Below are 17,305 nucleotides of genomic sequence, written 5' to 3'. Positions count from 1 at the left end.
AGGTACTTCGTGTTTAAAGGAAAGGAATCGGCTTGATCACAGCGCATCACACTATGGTTTTTCGCACATGAGATCTTTGGGATTACACTCTGATATTGTTTTATGATAACATGTTTAATTATTTATACTTTGGTTTTGACATGACATGACATTACAAATGTTTTATTACACTGTTGGTTTTATAATGACGTATTTAAAAGTGAAATTTTTGGCCTGTATTTTTGGGATGTTACATAACAACTCTTGTCAACCAGATTCTTGAACCCTTTTGCAAAGGCATAAACAAACACAAAGGATTTTATACATACACACATCAAATGCATTATACAGAGATTTATAAAAGCAAAGATTTCATAATATATGTACAAAATAGATACACAAATTAGAATATAAACAACGATACACATGCACATCTATAACCTAAAATAACAAAAACACAAAAGCAAACACACAAAATGCTTAGCAACGAAAAATCAAGAAATGCATCAAATTTCTACTCAAATATATACACAAACATATTTCTTGGTGAACAAAGTGACCTATAACACACATATACTTATATCTACAACATAGACACAAATCCAAAAAGTATTATAAAAATGATGGTTAATGGTGGTGGTGATGAGGGAAGGAAGAGTGAAACAGTACGTTGGAGAAGATTTATGCCGATAATGAGGAGCAACATCAACATTTTTAGCGGAGAAGGTAGACAAGCATCATATTGGACGGCGAAGGTAGACCAGATGCGTCGGTGAATTCAATGGCTATGTTTCCCAGCAGAGGTAAAGGCGGAAGAATATTAGTGGCTAACATTAACAGCGGCAGTACACAACGTTGGAATGGAAGTGGCAAGGGTTTCAACGGTTGGGGATGTCGTATGTCTCATCGAATCACGATGGTGTATGAGAAGGAGGCTATTATGGCTCTTCTGTATATAGTCACGATAGGTCATGGGGATGTTAGTGGTAGTGATAGGATTTGGCAGAGGCAAGTTGTAGTTCCCACAGCCAAATGTTGTTGTTCCTAGAGAGAGAGAGAGATATTTAGAGAGTGTAGCGAAGAGTATATCAAAAGAGAGAGATAAAAAGTTATAGAAAGAAAAAAGAGTTCAGAGATATAGATGTAAACGACATCCGTTCTTGTATTTTATAGCGTGAATGTTTATTTTTGATTGACTTAAATCTATTGACATGGATCATAATCTATATCATCCAATTAAATCTAAGGGTTCATACTAGGAATGGCAATGGGGCGGGTTCGGGGCGGGGCATGGATTCCCAAACCCTCCCCGATAACTTTCGGGTATCTTATCGGGGTGCCCCATTGGGTTTCGGGTTTCCCCGTCGGGTTTCGGGTATCTTATCGGGTTTACAACAACTGATAACGAAATCTTTATTCTCTTTTAGGGTACCCCAATGTCTTATAAAATATACATGTTCTAGCAACTCTTTTAAATTAAAAACATGATGCATCACTTTAATAAAATAAACTGGACGTTATATAAAAAATTATTTGATTTAAGTTTTGTTTAATACGTCAAAACACATAAAAATGATCATTAACACCAGATTGTTAATAACTAAAAAAATTGTCCACGATAAGTATTTTATATTTGAATGTGTACAATTAACAGCAAACATTTTTGAACATATTATATATATATATATATATATATATATATATATATATATATATAATCGGGGCGAGACGGGTCGGGGCGAGGATAACCCACTCCTTGCCCCGAACCCGATAAAAAACCCGATCCGTTACCCGACCCGAAATGATCGGGTTTCGGGTTTCCCCGTCGAGTTCGGGTTTTTTTGCCATCCCTAGTTCATACGCCACCTCCTTGTTTTCAAAACTTTGGTCTTAAAAACTTTATGCATCCTATTATGTATATATTATAAGTAGTAAGATAAGATATTTAACCAAACATCATTTTGTATTAATTAACGACTAGCTTTTAAGTTAGCATGCAAACGTAGCGTTTATATGTTTTTCTTTATGTTATTTATAACTAATATTATTTTTATTTAATAAAAAACTATCTCTTTGAAAAATTATATTACAACCATAGACGTATAAAAATCAACTTATAAAAATAGAAAATAAATTTCAATAAAAAATTATTTTTAGGTACAGAGAAATTTCTAAATACATGTATACACAAAGATATAAATATTTGTAAAATAATAATATTCTAAATAATATTAATTTTATAAAAACAATTTGATAAAAATAAACATATCTAAATAATATTAATTTTATAAAAATAATTTGATAAAAATAAACATATAGAAGAAATTCTAAAAGTATATTTTGTAAAATATAGTTGGGTTAAAAGTTAAAACTATAAAAATCGAAGTTAATAATGTGATAGCTTTTAGGATTTTAATTTTGGAAAAGGTTATATAAAACAACCGTTGGAAGCGGGAAGTCGAAAGGATTGAGTCGGTGAATTGGCGCTTAATATAAACGAATCTTTTCTTCTTCCCTCTTCCACTCTTCATTCATCCCGCTCGCTGCTCTCAAAACACCGCCGGCGACTCATCCTGATCTGCGTGAATCCGCTCTCCTGTGACCCTAGCACCTTAGTCGATCGCAGCACACTCACTACCATGTCTATTATCCAAAGAAATTATCAACGATCATTGTAAGTTTTCATTCTTATAAATTTTCTCTACTTGTGTTTATTTTTAGTTCTGTAGGGTTTCCTCCAATTTCGAGTTGAAACTTCCTCTCTATATATCATATATGGACAAGAATAGATCGAAGCTTTTTTTTTTTTTTTTTTCAGAGTGGTGAGTTTTTTTCAGTAAATATGACTTTCTAATTGCACAAGTTCTATTGCAACATAAAATCATAAGGAAACTACTTCGTATTTCTGTAGTTTTATCTATCGTTTTTTTATGGTGTTCTTCTCCATCTTTTTAATGTTTTTTTTTTCCTGTAAAAACATCATTAAGCGTGTCTGGTAGGCTTATTTCAGAGTGTGTTTCTGTGGTTTTGATGATTATTTGATAATGTCTTTTTGTCAGCATTCGTAAGAATAACCAATTTTATCAAATGATGATGTTTTAGTCAAATCTTTTTTTTATGTGTGTGTTCATCGAATACTTCATCCGAAACTGTTTATTTTGTTTCCTATTTGGGATGTGCCTCTGTAAGATCGTCAACAAACCAAAGAAACATTAATACTATAAGATATCTAAGCCCTAAGAGCCCAAGATTTGTAACATACCAAATGTTTAACCTCTAACTGTTCGATGAAATGCCTGTGAAATCAATTGAAGCCTAAACTTCAAATTTGACTAGGAACATGGTTAGGCTGAGATGATTTTTTTGGGACTTTAACTTTTAACCAAATTGAGTTCAGGAAATGCTTCATTGAAGAGGATGCTAAAGCAGCTTATGCTAACTCTGTATCAGAAGTTACACAGGTGGACTGATAAAATTGTTCACTTAGTTTAAAAGTTATTGATATGAAAATCATATGTAAGTGATGCTTTCTTGTGCTTGGGTTTTGGAGAGCATAGATCTTTGCTATGGAATGATGGTAGATGATATAGTAATCAATGGTCTTTCTCTTACTATTTTTGGAGGCCCTTTTGCACTATGTGAATATGTAAGTGTTTTTTGGTTGTTAAAATTCACATGCTGTTCTTTTCACTAACTGAATTTTTTGGTTAAAAAATGGAGATTATCAGTTATGGCCTAAATAAGAAGCATACGACATATGTCAAAAAGTCCCTAGTCATTCACCCTGTTATCTGGTTTCGCTTCATCAGCTGAGGAGGCTAAATATTATCTTTTTTATACTTAGTTATATTAGCTATTCACATTTGATGAAAGTTAATTACAATCATGTCATGTTTATTTAAAGGGTTTCTTATAAAACTGTCACTCAAAAAAATGTTTAAATGAATGAAATATTTTTATGATGGTTTTTTGGGTAATAATCATCCTAAGTTACATCCTCTGGAAGGAATCTGAGTATAGCTGTCCATCTGATCAGAAGTGTATTTTGGTTATAAGTGAAAGTTGCATATAAAGTAGTGTGTTTTCAGTTAAATTAAGTTAGAATGAATTTGGTGTGTTGATTGTCAACCAACAACTGTGTAAATTTGCATATTTGAAACAGTTTTTCGATTGTCATTGCTACAAAAATATGTGGAATTATGTTTGTATCATGATTTTTTTTATGTGTGGTGTCCTCTCTGTTTTTAAATCTCATTGTATGATATGCAGATGATACAAAAAAAAAGATGAAGTTGTGTTTGCATTCATGTACAGGTCAAATAGCAATCTACTTTCTAGCTAATTTATCCATGTACTCAAGTGTTCGTTTTTTTTTTTTTAATTTTTTTTATTCTCCCATTCAAGTAGGTGACAGAAGAAAGGTTAAAAGAGGTTATCTGTATGTTTTTCACTAAACTATACTATGTGAAAGTTAAACTCAGTTCTAAGAGTTTAAAATTTTTCATTTTTAAGTTATTTATTTACATGGTGTATTCTTTTCAGACAATGAAAGCCTTTGATCATCATGTTACACGGAACTTAGGACATTTTTTGGTTCATGGATTCCATAGAATTTTGAAGGAAATGGAATGGAGATTCCTTCAGTTACAAAATTGATTGACAAAATGGATGGGAAATGGATTCCATCGAATTCCCCTAAATTCTCTATTTATAGGATTTTATCATTCCTAGTGAAGAATCGAAAATCCATTATTTTATTTTTTCATTAAGAAGATTAATTATCGTATTATTAATTATTTATTTTTCTTCATAAGTCACTTTTAATGTCATATTACTTTATTCTAATGTTTAGTAACTGTTTTATTAAAAAAGTTCACCAAAGGGTGTTTTGGTCATTTAACATAATTTTCACTTCATTTATTTCGAAAGATCACAAAACAACAAATGAATGGAATCCAATCCTTTCCATTTCCTGTCAATGCACAAATTCCATTCATTTTAAAAATATTCTTTGAACCACAAGTTTCCTTGCATTAGTATGACATTAATTGCTATTCTTAATTCTAATTCCTTTGACAGATTCCATTCATTTCTCTGAAACAAGAAAAGGTTTTAGAAACCAAATAAACAACTAACTTATGGTGGAAAAAAAAAAGATGCTTCCGAGAATCAAGGTGTACGTTTTTACTCTTAACACTATAAAAACACTTGATGATTTTTGTGTTCTTATTTAGTTTTTCTGTTGATGTTTAAAGGTACACTTTTAGTTTCATTAATAAGGGTGTTGTGTTGGGTTATTATGAAATTGCTTTATCAAATTACCACCTTCTATCCACTGATTACAAGCTGACAATGCATGGAAACAATATGCAGGAGTACATGTAACTATTGCTGTGAGTGTATGAACCTATTTGTGTATTTCCAGAAATATCCCTCTGTTCCTAAATCCTGTATCTATTCATTATCTTGAGGGGATTAACATACTTCATGTTGAATCAATCAAAAAAAGATGTTGAATATTTGGAGAACACCCTCAGCACTTATCTGTACACCTGGTAATTCTTTACAAAAAGATATTTGTTATTTAGTCAATTCTTTTATTTATTTAAAATAAAAAATGTGATTTTATTTATGGAATTAGGACATCAGGGAAGGGAAATGTTAAAAAGAGGGGCTGAAATGTTAAAAGCAAGTGGTCAATATAAAGAGGGGATCTCTGGTGAGATAATAATCATTTCTTATTTGCTAATGAAAATATTATGTTTAAATATGAAAATTTTCAAATAAACTTCAATCATTTTTGCAGTACCCTTTAGCCAAACCAAATTATGTTAAGAATGTATGGTTTAGCATCTCATTCATTAATTTTTGTTACTGGATCATATCTTAATACTTTAATAGATAATTTTGTTTTACTATTCTTACTTAATAGACAATTTTCACTATCAAATATCAATGAATAGTTAAGTAACAATATGTGATATATGAATGATTCATCTATCTTTTTAGAGTAATATTACATTTTTTGTCCCTGAGTGTAGCTGATTTTTTAAGTTTTGGTCCTTCTTTTAGGTTTATGATGTTTTTTCCTTTTAAATTATTGTTCAAAGTAAAATGACAATCTTTTTGGGACCAAAATTACAATAATAAGCTATTCTTACTTGGAACAGGGACCATAAATGTTACATGTCAAATTCATCAGGGGCCAAAAGTGTATTTTACTCTTCTTTTTAAGTTTGCGTGCTTTACGTCCTTCTGATAAGTTTCACCTTTTTGTATCCAGATAAAACATGCGATGTGTACAGATAGAAATGTTTTGTTTTTGTTTTTAAAGGAACAACATGGAGTCATATTTAAAATTACGTTATTACCCTCTTTGGACACATGTAAGGGTTGATGTGGCAATGAAGCATAATATATGTTGGAAAGCGCGGCTTGTAAAAGAAGTTGATGAATGCATACTCTGAGGAAAACTCCTGACTCAGGAGGTAATTTTTTTCATTGTTTAATATAATTTTAACTACTCTGTCTTGTTATCATGTTAACATACTTAAACCTCTCCAATAACATGAGTCAATCAATCTTTCATGATTTCTACCATTTTGATTACCGATTTATTTTCCGTATGAATTGGTGCTCTTTTCGTCCACCAAAACCAGATGATGTTTGTTGCTACAATATGTTATACAACTGGGACACCAACAGTTTCTTTTTCTTATTCACTTATTCCTTTTCTTTTCTTTTCAATCTACCAAAGTTGAATCTTTTCTTTCCACTTATTCCTTTTTTCCTACATGTTAACATACTTAAAGTGTAAGTTATTTTAGGGCTAAATGCAATAAAAAACAATTTCTTTGTATTTTATAGCATCCTAGTTTCATTTTTTTTTTCTATTCATGTAATATTACTTTATTTTAATGTTTAGTAACTGTTTCATAAATAAAACATTTTTTCAGTGAATAGCAATCCTGTCATTCTTCAAAAAGAAAATAACTAAAATGAGGAATCAAAACCCTTTCCATTTTCTGTCAACCATACACATGATGGATATCATTTTCTTTGATGAATTTTATTCATTACTCTGCAACAAGAAAAGGTATACAGGTGTACAGGTATCTATAGTTATGAGTCTATGACCCTGTTTGTTTATTTCCAGAAATACCCCTCTGTTCCTAATGTATTTCAGATTCTGTCAGCATTCGTATGAATAACCAATTTGATCAGATGATGATGTTCTAGTCAAATCTCTTTTTATGGGTGTGTGATCATCGAATACTCCATCAGCTAATGTTTATTTTGTTTCTTATTTGGGATGTGCCCCTGTAAGATCATCAACAACCCAAAGAAACATTAATACTAGAAGCTATCTAAGCCTAAGAACCCAAGATTCGTAACATACCAAATGTTCAACCTCCATCCGTTTGATGAAATGCCTAGGAACTTGGTTGAGATGATTATGTTGAACTAGGAACTTGGTTGAGATGATAATGTTGGGAGTTTAACCTATAACCAAATGAAGTTTAGAAAATGCTCCATTGAGGAGGATGCTAAAGCAGCTATTGCTAACTTTGTATCAGAAGTTACACAGGTGGACTGAACTTACTTAATTTTCCCTTATACATGTTCATATCAATTTATCCTTCTAATATTTGTTAAATCTGCAGATACCTGAGATTCTTCGATTGTTAAAGTATATAAAGAAGAAGCTGAAAGAAGTTTGATCAAAATGGTAAATTCTTTTGGTAGCAATTAATGATTTTAAACAATACAATAGTTTTACCCTTAACACTATAAAACACTTGATGATTTATTATGTTCTTATTTAGTTTTCAATTTATTGTTTAAAGATACACTTTTAGTTTCATTGAATCTCAAATAAGGGTGTTGTGTTGGCTATACTTTTTGAACAGACTGGAGTGGCTAATAGTTGATCATGCATATTCATACAGATAATGCCCAATCATCTTTCTTTATGCTTTAGATGTATTAAACTACTACATGTAATGCCCAATCTTACAGGTCCAGTTGCTGATGGAAGAGATGGCATTATTAGCTTATTTGTATCATTTTCAGAACTTATTATTCAGGTACTTCAAGTCTGTTTGTTGAATCACAATTTAGTGTTTGACTTTTCAATAATTCTGTCTTGTTATCATGATAACAAACCTAAACATCTCCAATAACATGAGTCAGTCTTTCATGACTTTTGCCATTTTGCTTACTGGTTTAATGGTGTTAATAACTTAAAGTTAACAAGGAACTTTTTACCCATAACGAATCTTTCATGTTGTTGTTTAAAGGTACACTTAGGTGTTGGGTGATTTTTCTTCATTGAAATGTACCACCACAAAAGGGGTGTGTCTATTATCATGGAATGATGAAAAAATCTGCAAAAATGTCAATTAATAACATAACCCTAAAATTTTGACTTTGTTGATTTCAAAATCAGTTAGATAGATATCTACCCTTGGTGACTACATGTATTATTTTTCAAGATTTTAAGTACATTTTATCACCAGATATCTATATCTACACTGACGCACTTAATTCCAAAATATTTTGAAATCATGATTCGATAATAATGCACTGCAAACATAGCAACAACATCCTAACAGGGGACATTCATTAATTAGGGTTCATTCTGTTTCAGAAGCAACCAAGGTGAAAAACAACATACATAAACATTTATGTTGTTTGGTTCTTCAAATCTATCTCATTCCATTTGTTTATTATACTAATACCAAAACTTTTTGATCTTATTCAGTCTTATGATGCTGTTGATTATCAAGGGTAAACTTGTCCAAAAATACCAATTTTGGCTGGAAAGTAGGAGTGATGGGTGAAATGGTACATAACTTAAACATTCTCCAATTATTTACCACTTAAATTTTATTTTATTTAATTTACCCTCATCCTATTGCATTTTCATCCATATGAAACAGTTTTCACTGCTGATTTTACAATATATAAGAAAAGAGTTAAAAGTTGAATGCTATGATAGAGATTATGACGGTTAATCATTTGTTTCAAGATTTTTTACTGAAATGATGCTGCAACCCTCAACAACTGATAGAATCTGAATAATTAGCAGGCAAATAACACTTGAATTAAAAAAAAAAATAGGGCCCGATTCGAGAGGGCTGGATTACAGAAGTAAGTTTGAAGTTGGTCTAAAACAGAATAAATTACCGAGACCTGCTAAGTCTCATAGCTAAACACATTTAATTAACTCATCCTAAAAAAACAAACTGCTTGTATCAACAACTCATATTATTCACAACTGGGGTTAAGCTTGTATCATTTTCACAAATTATTATTCAGGTTACTTCAAGTCCTTTTATTCAATCACAGTTTAGTGTTTCACTTTTCGCTAACTCTGTCAAAATAACATACTTAAAACATCTCCATTAAATTGAGTTGATCTTTTATGATTTCTGCCATAAGAATTGGGATCTTTTTAGGGAAGTAACATGATACTTCTCCAATTAGAAAAAGATAATTTATTGTTTGTAGATTTAACTCAAATTAGAAATATAACTGTATTTTAGATCTAACTAAAAGGTGCAATAAATTATGAAGTTGTGTGTTTTTGTTTAATATAACTGTATTAGGATGAATTTGGCATGTTGATTGTCAATCAACTACTGTATAATTTTCATATCTGAAAGAGTTTTTGATTGTCATTGCTACAAAAATAAGTGAACTTATGTTTGTAATTTTGTAATTTTGGTTCTGCAGTATTGTTCATTCTTCCTTGCAATTTTGAAGGAATTGGAATATAGAAATTCCTTCAGTTACAAATTTGGTTGGTTGACAAAATGGATTCCATCAAATTCACCCAAAATCTGTATTCAAATGATTTTATCTTTCCTAGGGAAGAATTGAAATTCCAGTATATATTTTTCATATTACTTTATTTTAATGTTTTGTAATTCTTTTAACATAAAATCTTATTTCAGTAAATAGCAATTCTATTTATTTATTAGAAAAAATCACTAAACTGTGTTTCGGTCTTTTAACATAGTTTTCACTTCAACTTGTTTGATAGATTTGCAAACCAAACACAAAATAACAAATGAATGGAATCTGATCCTTTCCATTTCCAATTCCTTTGACAAATTCCATTCATTTTAAAAATATTCCATGCACCACAAGTTCCCTTTACATGAGGGTATGACAAAGCATGGAAATGATATGCAGGAGTACCTGTATGACCGTGTTTGTGTATTTCCAGAAATACCCTTCTGTTCCAACTAGAGTCTGTTTATTATCTTGATGGGATTAACATACTTCATATCGAATCACTCAAAAAAAGATGTTGAATATTTTGGAAAACACCTTCAGCACTTATTTATTACACCTGGTAAGTCTTTATTCAATTCTTTTATTTGTTTACTTTTGTATCTCTGGTGAGATAATAGTCATTTCTTATTTGTCAATGAAAATATTATATTTATATATGAAAATTTTGTTAAAAAACATATATATAATTATTTTTTTGCAGGATGTGATGCTTTTTTTGTTACTTTTTAGCCAAACCAATTATGTTAAGAAAGTATGGTTTATAACATCTCATTCTTTCAGGTGGTAATTTTTGTAACTGAATCATATGTTAATACTTTTTAATAGATAATTTTGTTTTACTATTCATACGTACTAGATAATTTTCATTATCAACTATCAATGATTCTGTAACAATAATTAAGTAACAATGTATGAATGATTCATCTATTGTTTTAAAGTAATATTACATTTTTGGTCCCTGAGTGTGGCTGATTTTTTCAGTTTTGGTCCTTATTTGAGGTTTGTAACGTTTTTTATTCTTGTTAAAAGTAAAATTTAAAAAAATTTGGGACCAAAATTGCAAAATTCAGCTCTTCTTGGAACAGGGACCGGAAATATTACAAGTCAAATTCATAAATTAGTTATAATTAGAGACCAAAAGTGTATTTTACACTTCTTTCCAAGTTTATGTGGTTTATGTTCTTTGTTGTATCAGATAAAGCATGCGATTTGTGCATACAAAAACACACTTTCTGTTTTTATAAGAACAACATGGAGTAATATTTGGGATCATGTCTACTTTTATATGAAAAATTAAAAACTATCATACTTTTTCTTCCTACTTATCCTCTTGCTCATATAAGATTATGACATGTGGAAACCACTAATTCTTTCTTGTAATCTCCTCTCTTGATTTTGAAACTTGTCTTGACCTAACGAGTAGAAGGATAAGTAGAAAGAAAATGTAGGATCGTATTTGATTTCCCTTTTCATATAGGTTAGTAAGTTAGTTGTAAATGTGTTATTAAAGTTTGATATAATATGCCAATTTGGTTGAAATTACGATATTGCCCTCTTTGGACACCGGTGGTAGTGGTATGCTTTTCTTGAAAGGGTTGATGTTGCAATGAAACATGTGTTGGAAAGTGTGGCGTGTAGTCATCCAGCTAAAGAAGCTGATGAGTACTCTTTTTTCATTGTTTAATATAATAGTCTCTATGAAAAATAAAAAGGGAATTATTGTGGTCTATTTTTAATGAAACAGTGTTTGTGATATTCCTTAAAATTTTTACCCGATTATAGCACTGTACTTCCAATTTTTTTTTCTTATTGTGTCATTATACTTCGAATAATCTGCCCATTTATAGATTTGTACTTTCATTTTTTTTCTTATTAGGACATTATGTACGTAATCACGTGCCAAATTAAAATATTAAACAATTAAAATATTAGAGACTAGGGAAAGATAATTTATTGTTTGTGATTTTTTGTGGGCTTGTTTATGTCATCACCTGTCTTCCTATTTCCTAGATTTAAAGATTAAAGAACACAAGTTCTTTGTTAGGTCAAAACAGTGTATCCTTTTTTTTTTGTATGTGTTTCTGAATCTCATTGTGTGATACGTAGATGATATGAAAAAGATGAAGCTTTGTTGCATTTAGCCCCAAAAGAATGTTTAGAGCTTGTTGTAGTCACTAATTCAAGTTCAAACTGCATCAGTTGTTCTCTACAACCAAATGTTTGAGGTATAAATTAATCTATCTGTTTACATGCTCACAAACATTCATCACATGTTACAATGCTGAGGTATAAATGTTGATGTATAAATTTATCTGTTTAGTGTTTGTTGTTTGATTTAAAACTCTGAGAAATGTTCTTTTTCATTCAAGTAGGTGACATAGGAGTGGTTATTACTGATGCATAGATCCATCATCCATCACCTATAGAAACTATACCCATGTGTAAGTTTTTTTTACCTAAATATATTGTGTGAAAGTTATACACAGTTGTAAGAGTTTAAATTTTATCATTTTAAAATGATTTTGTCTCAACATGGTTCTTTTATTTTGCTTTTAGGGAAGTAACAACCATCGCCCTTTTTGTCCACCAAAACTAGATGATGTTGTCACAAAGGTTTCTATTTCTTATTCACTTTTTTTTTTCTTTTCAAGTCTACAAAACTGAATCATTTCTTATCTTAAGTGGAAATTATTCCTTTGTTACATGGTTTTTCTGTAGTTTTGTTGATCGTTTCATTGGGGTTTTCTTCTCTATCTTCTCATTGTTTTTTTTTTTTTTCTTTCTCTAAAATCTGATTTTGACAATGTCTGGTAGGCTTATTTCAGAATGTGTTTCTTTGATTTTGTTGATCATTTAATAATGTTTTGCGTGTTTGGATGGGTTTTGAGAATGTGTTTCAGATTCTAACATTTACCAAATCAGACCAATACTTGTTTTTCTTCTCTTTAACATATCCATGTATCATCACATTTCTTGTTTATTCTTTTTAATCAATTTCTTTCAGGGCTTTGTGCATTCTCACACTTTTTTATGAGGTTCATTATTATCATGGAATGTTGAAAAAATCTTCAAAAATTTCACTTCAGTCAAATAACATAACCCCAAATTTTTGACATTGTTGATTTCAAAATCAGGTATTTGAACCACAAGTCCCATTGCATTATTATGACATTAATTGCTATTCTTAATTCCAATTCCTTTGACAGATTCCATTCATTACTCTGAAACAAGAAAAGGTTTTAGAAACCAAATAAAGAACTTATGGTGGAAAAAAGAAAAAGAAAAGAAGATGCTTCCAAGAATCAAGGTGTATGTTTTTAATCGTAACACTATAAAAACACTTGAGTGTATGACCCTGTTTGTGTATTTCCAGAAATACCCCTCTGCTCCTAAAACCTTTGTCTATTCATTATCTTGATGGGATTAACATACTTGAGGTTGAATCAATCAAAAAAAGATATTGAATATTTGGAAAACACCCTCAGCACTTCTCTATACACCTGGTAATTCTTTACAAAAAGATATTTGTTATTTAGTCAATTCTTTTATTTAAATTTTAAAATAAAAAATGTGCTTTTATTTAGAGAATTGGGACATCAGGGAAGGAAAATGTTAAAAGGAGGGGCTGAAATGTTAAAGCAAGTGGTCAATATAAAGAGAGGTTGAATTTTACTTTTGTGTCTCTGGTGAGGTATTAATCATTTCTTTTTTGTCAATGAAAATATTATATTTATATATGAAAATTTTGCTGATAAACATCAAGCATCTTTATGTTACATTTTTAGCTAAACCAATTATGTTAAGAAAGTATGGTTTATGTCATCTCATTCTTTTAGGTGGTAATTTTTGTTACTGAATCATATGTTAATACTTTTTAATAGAGTATAGCTGATTTTTTCAGTTTTGGTCCTTCTTTGAGGTTTATGATATATATATATATATATATATATATATATATATATATATATATATATATATATATATATATATATATATATATTTTAAATTATTGTTCAAGGTAAAATGACAATCTTTTTGGGACCAAAATCACAATAATCAGATATTCTTACTTGGAACAGGGACCAGAAATGTTACACGTCAAATTCATCAGGGACCAAAAGTGTATTTTACTCTTCTTTTTTAAGTTTGCGTGCTTTACGTCCTTTTGATAAGTTTGGCCTTTATGTATTTAGATAAAACTTGCGAAACAATCTTTCATGATTTCTTCCATTTGGATTACCGATTTATTTTCCGTATGAATTGGTGCTCTTTTTGTCCACCAAAACCAGATAATGTTTGTTGCTACAATATGTTATACAACTGGGACACCAACAGTTCCTTTTTCTTATTCACTTATTCCTTTTCTTTTCTTTTCAATCTACCAAAGTTTTCCATTATGCATGCCTGTTCATATCAGTTTATCTTTCTAGTATTCTGATTTGTTAAAGGTGCAGATTAAGGAGAAGCAGAATGAAGTTGATTTAAATGGTAAATTCTTTTCGTAGCAAGTTTTAAACACTACAAAATGCATCTTTATAACTTTAACTATACAGAAGTGTACCACTTTCATCTTTTTTCTTATTTGACAACTCTACCCAATTATAGATAGCATTCTACTTCCAATTTTATTTGTCTTGTTGTCACATTATACTATGAATAATCTACCCATTTATACCATCACATTTTCATTTTGTTTTTATTTTATTTTTGCTTATTAGGACATTATATTCTAAAAAATTCACCTAATTAAGCAGTGAAATCGCTCATGGCGTTGCTAAAACTGGGTTGATTTTTGAAACTTCAGTTTGGTAATAAGATGAAATGAAAGTAGGATGCTTAATATATATATATATATATATATATATATATATATATATATATATATATTCGTAAACTGGTCATTATTTTTAGTTTTTGAGAATCTTTACAAAGATCTTAGTTAAATTTTTGTAAATCATGTTGTTATTCGGTTTTCAGGCTCTAATTTGTTAATTGGTCATTATTTTTAGTTTTGAGAATCTTTTATTAATGTAACATGGAAAAGTGACTATAATGTAATAGGAAAAACACAAAACAAAAGTAGAATTTTATAGTAAACAAATGAATGAGAGAACTGGAAGTTGGTATATATTATGCAGGAGGAGTTGATAATGTTCTTTAAGCAATTTTAGCATTATTATTTTAGTGATAGCTCTATGGTTTCAATATCTAACCTATTAACATGTTTTACTTTTATTTTTACTTTTTTGTTAAGACACAGCATTATAAAAATTTAACGTATTAAGACTTTGTATTTTGCAAATCTAAATATGTTTGATATTGGTTACCACTTGTAGCATTTTACTTTAACTTTTTAATGTTATACGTTTTAACTTCTGTTTTTCAATAAGACATTACACTTTGGAAATCTAACATATTTAAATCTGCGCTTTTTAACTTTTTTATTAAGGCAAGAATGCATCTCCTATGTATATACTGAAAAAAATGAGACTAGAATTTTCTAAAAGTGTAAGCATCCTAGTTTCCTTTATTTTATTTTATTTTTATTTCTATTCATGTCATATTAATTTATTTTAATGTTTAGTAACTGTTTCATAAATAAAACATTTTTTCAGTGAATAGCAATCCTGTCATTCTTCAAAAAGAAAATAACTAAAATGTGGAATCGAAACCCTTTCCATTTTCTATCAACCATACACATGATGGTATTTGGTTAAAACCGTAACACAATCAAATCCTTTATCGGGCCTTCTAGACAAAACATATAGGACTGTTGCTTTAATGGTATTTGGGCCAATCGATGCTCAATTAGTATCATTACTCCTGCCATAAAAAAAAAAAAAAAGAATGAGTAGATGTATCTTAAAGAAGGAAGAGAATTCCAACTTGTAAACTACAAATCATATGATATTTGTTGCTGTATTACCTTATACAACTGGGACACCAACGGTTTCTATTCTTATTCACTTTATGCTTTTTAGTTTTTTTTCTTTTCAACTCTTACCAAAATTAAATATTTTCATATCTTGAAATTATGTCCTAAAAAACCCTAGAAATGCTAAAAAAAATACTTTGAGATATCTAATCTCTTTTTTTTTTTTTTTTTTTTTTTACTTTACAAGCTAAAAATCCCAACTTTTCGTTCAATTTCGCTGAAAAAAAAAAATTAAAGTTAGTTTAAAAGGAGAAGATTTTAAGACATGAGTAGTTGATATTTTCACCCTTTTCCTCTAGAAACGATCCGCCCAAAATTGGGCTTATTGGGAGGGCAATAAATTCCAATTTTACCCTTAGCCTCTTCACATTCAACAAATAGAAACAGCTCCATCGACTCTCATCTCCCTCCCATAAGTAGTCATTTTTAATGTAATTACTTGTTTTAAATGGTTATGAAATTAGAATATGTATGTTTGATGTTTATATAATTATTATTTCATCAATAAAATATTTTTTATTTATGAAATTAGAGTATGTCTATTTCTATGACCCTGTTTGTGTGTTTTCAAAAATACCCCTCTGTTCCTAAAACTTGTGCTTATTTATTATCTTCAGGAAAAGATGAAGTTGTAATGCATTTAGCCCCAAAAGAAAGAATGTTTAGAGCTTGTTGCTGTAATTCATTTAGAAAACTCGTTGTGTTTATTATTTAATTTTTTGAATTGAAATCGGGGTCTATTGAATATAAGATTACAAAGAATTTAATTATACATTTCAATCCTACATGGGACATTCATTAATTAGGGTTTATTTTGTTTGAGAAGCAACCAAGCTGAAAAACAACATACATACAACTTTATGTTCTTTAAATCTATTTCATTCCATTTGTTTATAATAATTCTAAACTTTTTAATCATATTCACTCTTATTGTTTCCAAAAAAGGACATATCCATCAGCTGTATAGCTTCCTCATATTCTTGTAGCTACAAGCTCTGATCAAACATGAAGAAACTATAACTTTTGTTACTGTAAGTCCATGATTTTTTTTATTTAGAAAAACGTATATTGATTCCTGGAAGTAATGGCCTATACTAATATAATGTTGTTGATCATCAAGGGTAAATATGTCCAAAAAGAATCAATTTTGGCTGGAAAGTAGAAGTGATGGGTGAAAAGGTTGATAACCTTTTTGTTTTGAAACATGAGATTTCCACCAACTTTATTGAACAAGAAGTTGTTTACTTAAACATTCTCCATCCATTTACCCTAATTCCACTTTCATTGTTAAGACATTGTAATTTTATTATTTTTCCAATCTTGTCATTGTACTTAAAAAAACTAACCATGTTTGTTTTTGGAGTGGTTACCAATTATAGCATTATAGCTTTGTTTTTTTTTTTTTATTTAAGATATTGTACTTTCAAAATCTAACCTATTGCAGTATTATGAAATAACCCTTTTTTTTCTTTTTCAATAAGTGCTGCACTAATAAAGTTCTACCTCGATAATGATGTCTTAACTTTTCAGGATTTGTATTTATATCTATTTTTGACTTGATAAAAACTGCTTTCATTTAGCATATAG

The 17,305-nt window shown here is 29.7% G+C and overlaps 1 long non-coding RNA gene across 9 annotated transcripts; it reads left to right on the top strand.

Annotated features, from left to right (window-relative positions):
* The first annotated feature begins 2,431 nt into the window (after window positions 1-2,431).
* On the top strand, window positions 2,432-16,434 carry LOC145048151 (uncharacterized). Of its 9 annotated transcripts, XR_013682735.1 has the most exons (22): window positions 2,432-2,653; window positions 3,377-3,440; window positions 3,537-3,625; window positions 4,249-4,293; window positions 5,059-5,153; window positions 5,353-5,534; window positions 5,621-5,698; window positions 6,263-6,467; window positions 6,936-7,567; window positions 7,644-7,708; window positions 7,999-8,066; window positions 8,744-8,826; window positions 10,180-10,342; window positions 10,484-10,563; window positions 11,890-12,008; window positions 12,156-12,224; window positions 12,340-12,396; window positions 12,788-12,917; window positions 12,990-13,286; window positions 13,368-13,474; window positions 14,238-14,271; window positions 16,336-16,434. It is a non-coding gene; the product is annotated as an uncharacterized LOC145048151 (long non-coding RNA). The 9 variants fall into 9 exon arrangements; XR_013682736.1 differs by lacking the exons at window positions 14,238-14,271; window positions 16,336-16,434 and adding an exon at window positions 13,863-14,220; XR_013682737.1 differs by lacking the exons at window positions 14,238-14,271; window positions 16,336-16,434 and having other exon boundaries at window positions 12,990-13,090; window positions 13,157-13,286; window positions 13,368-13,605.
* Window positions 16,435-17,305: the final 871 nt, after the last annotated feature.

This window comes from Lactuca saligna, chromosome 5 (assembly GCF_052625555.1).
Source record: "Lactuca saligna cultivar CGN05327 chromosome 5, ASM5262555v1, whole genome shotgun sequence".
Lineage (NCBI taxonomy): Eukaryota > Viridiplantae > Streptophyta > Magnoliopsida > Asterales > Asteraceae > Lactuca > Lactuca saligna.
Note: the sequence above shows the minus strand (reverse complement) of the source record. Positions and strands in the feature narration are given on the sequence as shown.